This window comes from Scatophagus argus, chromosome 9, assembly GCF_020382885.2.
Source record: "Scatophagus argus isolate fScaArg1 chromosome 9, fScaArg1.pri, whole genome shotgun sequence".
Lineage (NCBI taxonomy): Eukaryota > Metazoa > Chordata > Actinopteri > Scatophagidae > Scatophagus > Scatophagus argus.
In genome coordinates, this window is record NC_058501.1 from 17,655,294 (window position 1) to 17,665,137 (window position 9,844).

Consider the following 9,844-nt stretch of genomic DNA (forward strand, 5'->3'; position numbering starts at 1 on the left):
AAGCATCATGGGATGGCTCACAGGACAGGGAATTAGCCAATCAGCCGTTAGGGTCACCCCACTCAAATGACCCTGGAGACTCGCTGCCTCCCATCCCCCTCCTTTCATCTCCCTCCTCATCACATTACTCATCTGTTCACACACGCTACTGCACACACACGCACATCCGCTCAAAATGTCCGATGTGAAAATGCATATGTAAGAGGCAAATATCTAGGGCAATAAAAGTCGAGTGTAACTGACGTGTCACCGCTAAAATTGGACTCAACATTAAGTCTGCTTGCAAGGGAGAAAGAGGGAAAAGAGGAGAGAGAGAGCGATAAGATGAGAGGGAGGCTAGCGTGGGACGCATGAGGACAGAGGGAACAAACAGAAGTCTAGAGGACACAACATGGGGTCACATATGCCAGAGGAAAGTGCAAATTGCGACTTAAGCTTCTTTCCCCTATTAGCACTTGTGTAGCGTTTTGGCCTCGTTAACATTTTTCCTCCTCTTATAGCAAGTGACTCAATGAATGACACAATAATAATAGTATTTGTTGAATACTCTTGTGTTACAGTTTACGAGTAGTGAGCACAATAAATACAGAATAAAAACATGGGGGAAATAAACAGAACAAAAAAACTTGGAAGCAAGGGCACGCAGTTTATTAATGTAATTAAATTAGAGAGAGTCTCTATATATAAATAACTGCTTTTGAGACCTATTTTACAACTGAATGTACATCTAAGAGGTTGGCATGACTGACCGACTTTGCGTAATTCAGAGCTGTGTTACAAGGCCGTCTAATAAATGATTGGAGAATGAACTCTCTGTCCTCGAAACCTGTTATACAAATCAGCGATATATAAACAGAATTTCTAGGAAAGAACTGACTTGTTCTTTCCATTTGTTCCTTGTCTTTATGCTAAGCTAAAGTAATCGTCTCCTAGCTGTGACTTGCTGTACAGACATGGAAGCGGTGTTTTCATCGACGGGGGAATAGCCAATAAAGATGGTGGAAAAACAGTAGGCTGGAGATGTCCGAAGGTGTAGTATGTTGCAGTGGTCCAGCTTTGGGGATGATGAATGTGTCAGCATCTCTGCATCAATGAGAGATAAAATGAGATGCAGGCTGGCAGTGTTCTTGAGAAGATAAAAGGGGATTGTACAGAAATATTTGATGTGTACTGCATGCATTATCAGCTCTCCCTCTTTATCTGCAACAGGTGGAGTTCATTCGTGTGGATGCGTTTGTGCAGTGTGTGTGACAGTTGAATAATGTGATGAGGAGTGAAATGAAAAGGGGATGGTGGTTGCCAGGACAACCTCCTCCAGTCTCCAGGGTCGCTTTATGGGGGTGACCCTGCCAGCCAGCTTTTCCTTTACTATTCACTACTACAGCCTCTGCGGCTTTTGAACGACCAGTGCCTCAGTCACAGTCACTGTCAAATAGTATAAGTCATACAGATAACACGGCTCTCACAGACCATCAGCTCACATTTGGGCTACAGCTTGTAACTCTATGTGTGAGTGCACACAGAGGGAACAGAGCAGTGACCAGTGGAGACCAATTACCCAGTCACTCACAGACTGAGGGAACAATGTCTGTGAGAGTCTTAAGGTAACGAGCACACAGCAGCCTCTTTCTGTCAGTGCACAGATCGGGATAAGGGCATGGGTACAGAAGCGGTGGGCAAACCTCAGGGACAGAAAGTTACTTGTGCGCACACAGCCGACACACACTGAAGAGACAAATGAACTGCCAACATTAGCGTTCAGAGCAGAGGCATACTGCTTTTTCTGCAGTTTTGACTTGTTACATATATATATATGTGTGTGTTTATGTGTGCGTGTGTGTGTTGAAATGTGCTCGTCGCTCGAGGGGTCCAGCAGGGACAGGGTGGGGTCCAACATCTGAGGTGACTGGGTGCCGCAATAATGAAAACATTGGCTGAGGTTGCCTAACTGGCATAGTGTCGGGCTCACACTCCATCACACTGACTCATTGGGAACAGCGGCGGCGGCAGGCCCCCAGTCTCACACACATACGCATTACAATTCCCACGGCAAGAGAACACATACTGACGCACATGGTGCATGCATAAATATGCTGACATACACAAGCACCAGCATATTAAGGCACACTGGGGTCTTAGTTTCTTTGGAACTATCTATCACTCACATACACAAAGGCAGACGCTAACACACACACATATACACAAGTGCAAACACACACAATCATACCCTCACTCTATCATCTTGAGCAGAATGAGGCCACACACACACACACACAGCAACACATCTGGAGGGGCCAAAGCACTGCTGTGCCTACTGCTGACACCACACATGGGGGGTGAGGCCTGGAAACCTTACTTGGCACTCTGAAAAATTAACTGGGTCACAATCAGCTGCTTTTCTTTGTGGATGAAAGAACGTACTTAGAAGCATAATCGCTCGGTTTAAATCTAAAAAGTTCTATCTAAATATTAGATTTAAGGGAATAGTTGTTTGCTTTGATACCAAAAATTATACAAGAAGATCGACAAGTACATTTGCTTAAGCACTGTACTTATGTCATGTATGATGTATTTTACTTTACTTGAGTATTTCCACTTTTTGCTATCTCGTATTTCTACTCCACTGCAATTTACAGTGAAATATTGCACTTTTAGCTATTTATTTGACAACTTCAGTTACTAGAATAAATACAATGCACAATATTGCCGACAAATAAATTCTGCTAAAAATCAATAAGATTTTATTGATCCTCTAGGTAAATTAACAAATTACCCCACAGTATATAAAGTAATATGTTGTTAAAATATACATACATATATATATATATATATATTAGCCCTAATGCATTACAGCAGATGTGGAGACTTAACAATGTTACACAGTGTCCATGAATTGCACAAACATAGATGGACTGTATGTATAGATTACACAAACAAGATAGTACATGTGATTACAAAGGCACTGGCAGGTGGATTTTTTTATTTTTTTTTTTTTACCTTTGGCCTGAGCTTTTCTCTATCCCTTGTTTCCAGTCTTTATGCCACCCTAAGCTAACTGTCTAATGGCTGAGAGTGGTATCAGTCTTCTCATCTACAGTAAGACAGTCAGTAAGAATATTTAAGCTTAACAGTTTTTTTTCGAGAGTCTCACATTTTCCTTGCAAAAGAGTCTTTAAAAAATCTCCACCCTGAGCCCTATTATTCCCGCTCTCTTTCATCCTTTTCAGAGAAATTCTTATGCAAGAGTAAGAGTGTGGCATGATGTCAGTTTAATCTGGACGCGATGACGTCTGCATGTCTGTTACAGTCGGAGGGAGAAAGAGACAAAGAGGTGGAGTGAGGCAGAACTATGCAGCTGAACTTTTAATCTTCTTAGTGTCCTCGGCTATCTATCTCTCACTCATCTGTCTGCTATCTGTCTGTATCTAACTACACATCTATTTATTGCATTCATATGTCTGTTACATGTATTAGTAAATTTATTTCTGTGGTAGAGCTCAATACATTTAACATCTTTCTCTGTATTAATTTTCCCCTGTTTACAGCTTCATTTGTCCTCCCTGCACTCTCTATACCAACCCATCTTTTGCTCTCCTTTATCTGCCCCTTCCGTGTGCTCTTCCTTCTCTACCCTTTCCATCCCTCGGCCCCCCTGCAAGGTCGTTCCCAAGGACGGCCTGCTCCCAGCATCCCCTGGCTGATTGGCTGATAGGTATTAAAGGGCCAGTAGCCCCTTCGAGCACATGGCTCAACTCCATCTTTGCTACGACACTGTCATCATTCCCACCACTCCTGAGGCTCACTGTACTTGCTACGCACACACACAAAACAGCTCACAAGTACACGCAGCAGTGAACTGACAAAATATCTGGCATACTCGCATCCATAGACTATCCCGTCTCTTAAATCAGGATGGGGGCTGCTTGCTACTCTACACAAGACAGGTCACTGATCAGAGTGACAAGGGATGCTTGTCTGCAAATACACCAACGCACACAGGCTATGAAAAAACACTTAACCCCTGCTTACATGCAGCCAGCACCATCTGAACCGAGCAAACCTTTTCCTTAACGATAAGTGAGCGTGACACACTACAAGCTCAGCAGACCTGAAAAGCTTCAAAGCAGCTGTGAGCAGAGAGACAGTCAGCAAAATGGCCACCACAGCGAGCACATTTAGCAAAAATGTGCTGTCTGGAATAGAAACAGGACGAACAAGAGTACAGTTCTGAAAAAAATTACTACAAATTGAGTGGACCACTTAACAGGTTTTACAGAGTCCATCAGTCCTCGTCTTAGGTGAAAAGCTCATCTGCTAATCTGCTGAATAATCACAGAGTCAAAAGCCATTTTCGCTCGTATAGTGACCTCATTTATAAAGCAATTTCACATTTGGGCATTAGGTACAAATGGCTTTGTTAAGTACTGAATAATATTTTTATGTGAGAACAACTCAAGGCCAACCTTGAACTATTTGTTTGAAATTTTAGAATTAAAGCCCAATTCATGTTTTCTGTCACTTCAGAATCGCTGTTTGAGTAAATGCACTCACTTTCTTGCAGGGAGTTGAGAAGATTAGAGGACTGATATCACTTTCAGACAGTATCTGTACTAAATATATAAACCACAAGCCATCTCTAATGCTCATTAATTAACACTTCCTGAAGTATTCCACTTTTACTTTGCAGAATTTAATGGATCTGGCTAGTAATACTCCAGTCACAAAGAAATGCAGACAATAACGCTTTAAAGTCATCAAGACCAATATGCAAATCTATCTTGAGTGCAGTTTGCAGTTCAGTTCCATTTATTTACTATACACAAAAATTACAAGATTTAAATAAATAAGAGATACGAGACAGTTAGGCATTTAACACCAGACCTTTATGCATAAATATCATGAGATTATAATGAATGCTTTTCGGCAAGGAAGTCCATCCATTTTTGTGATACAGAGTGGTGATGAGCATGAAATTTCCCCTTTGTGATAAAAAGAGTTTCCAGTGGCTGCTGAATTAGGCACTACGACTTCACAATATATCCCCGTGCATTTCTGTGCAGAGATTAAAGTTGACTGAACCATGATTTTAAGGTTATAAATCCCTAGTTTGACTTTTTGAGACAAATTTTACGTATGAATTTTGAATAACTCGTCGAAAAATTCCTGAAGTGTTTGCATGTTTGTAAACAGGTACCGCTTAAAGTTGTCCTGGCAGAATATCAGCATATTAACATTTAAAGTCTTAATGAAAGTTTAAGTGTGCTTTTAGTGCATATGGAGAATAAATGCCTGCTAAAAGGCAGCTACATAAAATGGAAAACAAGTGGATGGATCTTTGCCTTCTAATGGCCTTGCTGACTGAGAGAATTCATTAAATGCTGTTTAGTTTGACTCAAAAGGCTTTCAATCATTATTCTGCATTTATAAAAGATGTTATGTTGAAACCAGAAGAAATTATCTGATGATCTTTTATGGGAAATGTTTTAATATAACTACTTGACAGCAATGAATATTTCAACAATCGAATCCAGACTGACTGCAGCTCCACGTTAGAAACACACAGTGTTCCCAGTTCTTTGTTTGCTGTTTGCAGAGATTACTCATGTAAGGCATATAAGTGGTATTACATAGCTGAGGTGTAGGTGGTGTAGTGAACACACAAAAAAAGAAAAAGAAAACACAGTGTTAAAAGTGGAGTGGAGCAGGGTTTTGCTGCAGTGGTGGTGGTGCTGAAACAGCTACCTGAGGAGGAGGAGGAACGGTCAGAGAGGACAGATGGAGGAGGGGAAATGCTTTAGAATCAGGTGTACAGACCGAACGAGAGGGACAATTATTGGCAAGAGTGGCAAGCTGAACCCATGTGTGCATTGTGGTCAGCTGTCTTCAACAGACTGCATATGCATGTCCCACTATGTGTGCAGTGAGGTGTGCGCTGTGAGACTTCTCGATGTCGATCAGCTCCTCTGAAACAAAAACTTACCCCTCCTCTCCCTCTTTTGCTCAGATTTGAGAAATTTGAGAATTTGAGAAAATCTCTCTCTCTCAAATTCAAATGGGCCTTTTTCATCATGTCATGTCATGGCATTGAAAACACAGGTGTAATTAATAACGTGATTAAAAGCTGAATTAGGTGTCACTTCAATTTGTGTTGTTAGCATGGATTACTGGGACAGTCAAGTGACATGAAGCAATTGTTAATATCATTAGCAACACCTGTCATTTTCCTGCTATGACATGTTAAAACGTCTGGTGTGGAATGTGACATGTCACAGCTGGAAACTCATGTGTCTTAATGACTGGTGCATTCCACTTAGAGGAGGTCCTGCTATGTGCATGCAGCTTCCCCTTCACTGTTACAGGGACACTCGATGGAACTGAGTCGTTGTTAGTTTTCCTGTTGTGACAAGTCAAAAGATATGTTGTGCAACCACTTCATTCAGAGCTGTAGCCAGAACAATAAAATACTGAGATCATGAAGTCTCTCAATGAACCCCACAAACACACCTAAAAAAACAAACAAACAAAAAAAAATGCTCTTCAATTTGTTTATTTAAGTTTTTCGTAGTTTATTTATTCATTGAACTGCGCAATTATAGTTTTTGTGAATTTAACTCCCTAACATTAAGATCTAAGTGATTAGATGTCCTTTCAGCACTGTGTTAGCGTTGTTGCACCTCTTCTTGGGGAAAAGGGGTTTTTCGTAGCCCATAAAGACTTTGATGACCTCACCTTCCCAGCATGACTCCACTTAACGTCAGCCTGAGCAGAGGCCTAATCAGATCGAATGAGTGTTGGTGTGCAGGGGCTTTGACTATGTTTACTTATTTTTGTTTGGCAGATGAGAGCTCAGTAGTTTCGTGTGTTGTTGCAAATGTAACTTCTCCCCTTAAGCTGTGACATGGATCTGACATATTTTGTTGCTTTCACTGAATTGTCTGACAAATGCAAATCATTTTTCTCGTTCTGTCTGTCTAGAGAGTCATCGTTTGTACATACTTCACTCCTCCTGGACACATGAATGGATTTTGATTTAAGAAAAACCTACATTCCAGTATATTGACCAATTCCTGTTTTCCCCCTCAGCTTTTTCGCATTCCTTATCAAGTTTCTGATTACAGACTCTGCTCTACATTCCATCTCTCCTCTCGTGCCCTTTATCACACATCTGCCATTCCATGATAACTGAATTCATTCACTGACAGTCCTGTGTCACTCTTTCCACACTGAATCCCAGAGGAATTTTCCACCACCCACGTGGCTCTTCATCTCACGCCTCAGTTCTGTCATCCTCCATAACTCCATCTGCCTGTCCATCATCCATCCCGTGCAATCCTCCCCCCCTACCCCGTCTCTCCTTCACTCCTTCTTCTCTTTGTGTCTGCCTCTTTTCCTCTCTTCTCCTTGTTCTGGACACTGTGACTGCAAGAACGCAGATTATGTCAGACATTTATAAAGCCGGATTAGCTCGGATCACCTTCACACACATATATGCACACACACATACATTCACATGCGTGCACACCCACAAATACAAGCTACTGCGTACACCTCCATTCAAAATTTTTGTTCTGTCCATATTTAATATGGCCAAAATTATGTGGACAACCCTGTTTTCATCTAGCGCACAATGTACTTTTCATGGTTTGGGGTCTCTAAGTTCCAGTAAAGAGAAATCTAATACTGGCATGCAATGATCTCAAATTACAAAGCAACAGTCTGCATAAGGTCAATGTCCCCATGCACAATGTAAGGTCAAAAAATACTTTGGAATTTAATGGAATAATAAGTAGAATAACTTGACTTTTCTGTGCAGCCATGACTTTAACCCAATCAGACATCTTTGTGATGAACTGCAAGACAGGCCTTATCACCCAAGTTCAGCGTACGACCTCAAAAATACATTTGATCCTGAATGGGATCAAATCAGATCAGTCAGTTGTACAACAATCACATATGAATGGTTGTACACAAACTTTTGGCCATGTAGTGCATGTAGATGCCCTATCCCAAGCTGCACATTCTGTCCCAATCTCGCTCACACATATTTTCCAAAACCATGAATGCAAGGCACATGACACCAAGACCTCATGATATACAATATTCATCTGCAGCTCTGACTCATACACAACACCTCAGCGTCGTACTTTTCCAAATCACTGACACATACTATCACAAACACACCGGGCCCTATATCTCCGTCTTAGCTGAGCTACTCTTCAACACACACAAATCAGCTTCATGTAAATTATTATGACACAGCACCTGAGCGGCATCCACAGAGCCTGAATCATTTGGAATAACAATAAGTACCACCTTTCTCTCTGTGTCATTACTCTCTTCTGCTCTTTCTTCCTCCCTGCTATTCTTTCCTCTCTGCATCCCCCCCTCACCCATCCCTCCACTTCTGACTCAGCAGAACAAGTCAGAGACAAGGTCATCTGACTGCTGTTGCTGTGGAGACCGAGAATTGGGGGGTTTTTCCTCCCCCCCTCCTCCTTTTTTGTGCTGCAAGGCAGGGGGGTGTGGGGTGGTGAGGGGCGGGAAGGAGTGAGAAGCATGAAGGCATGACAGAGGTTAGGAAAAGATAGTTCAGGCGGCCATTTTGGTTGAAATGAAATTGAAAAGAACTTTATTAGCAGTACTGTCGTGACAAAGTCACCCTCATGAGGAGCACTGTGGGCTTCAGGATCACATTCTATCTTCTGTCCTCACTGTACATTTTCTACATGGTACACGTGTCCCAACACTTCTGTGATGCAAAGATTTTATATATGTCAGTATGAATAAAGAAAAATGGTTTGCCCCGCAAGAGGAAAACGGTCAGAATAAAGACATTAACGCTGGCAAAATAAAAGACATTTAATGGAATTTTTGTTTATTACGTAGCTGTAAAACTGACTATCAAACTAGCAAATAATTATAATATCAAAAAACATCACACTTTATGAGCATCAAACAGTTTTTACTTTGATTGGTGTTTATGTTATTTAGCACACCCCTTCCACAGCTTAATTTATCCCTGACACCCATCCCCACCTTTGCACTGGCTGGTCCATATACATTAAAACAAAGTGACTATTTTCTATGTCTAAAACCAATGAATTTAGAAAATCATATATCCAATCATTTATTACACTGTTGCATTGATACATACTGTATGTTACATGTGCATATTCCTGTTACTTTTCATGGTATTAGCGGTGAAATTTCTGCATAGCGCTAGGTTCCCGCAGGCAGAACAGAGGTGGAAAAAGGTTAACATTTACATTAATCTGAATTTACATGCAGTAGCCTGTCATTCGTATAAGCTGTGCAAACTGTTCTTTAGAAACCAGACTTGGGTCAAACAAAATAGTAGCGTAAGTAAAAGAGTCATCATTTGCTTTCAGATTCTGTGAGCGCTGGGTGGGATGTGACACACAGGGAACAGAATGTGCACTTCAAACTTTACCCCACCCATCTGGTAGTTCAAGAGGGTTACAAGAACATAAGCACGAACATGATTAATATATTAAATTTGTGCTATTTGTTAGTCATTTGCACTGTTTCAAATAGCTTAAATAATAAAACCAACTGCACTACAGCAGCATGTTTGAAGACACTTGCACTAACCCTGAGCTAACCCTGTTCCAACCCTGTTCTTTTGCTCTGGGGTTTCGTGGTGCTGCGTGGTCATCGTCTGGGCTGGCGGCAAGGAAGGCAGTGAGGCATGGCAACAATCTGCTGCAGGGACAGCAGGCGGGAGTCTCAGCTTTGCTTTGCAAATCAGGCATGGCTTTACATGCACGTATGTGTGTGTTAGTGTGCGTACGCCACTCGACGACACCGTGTGCATGTGTGTGTG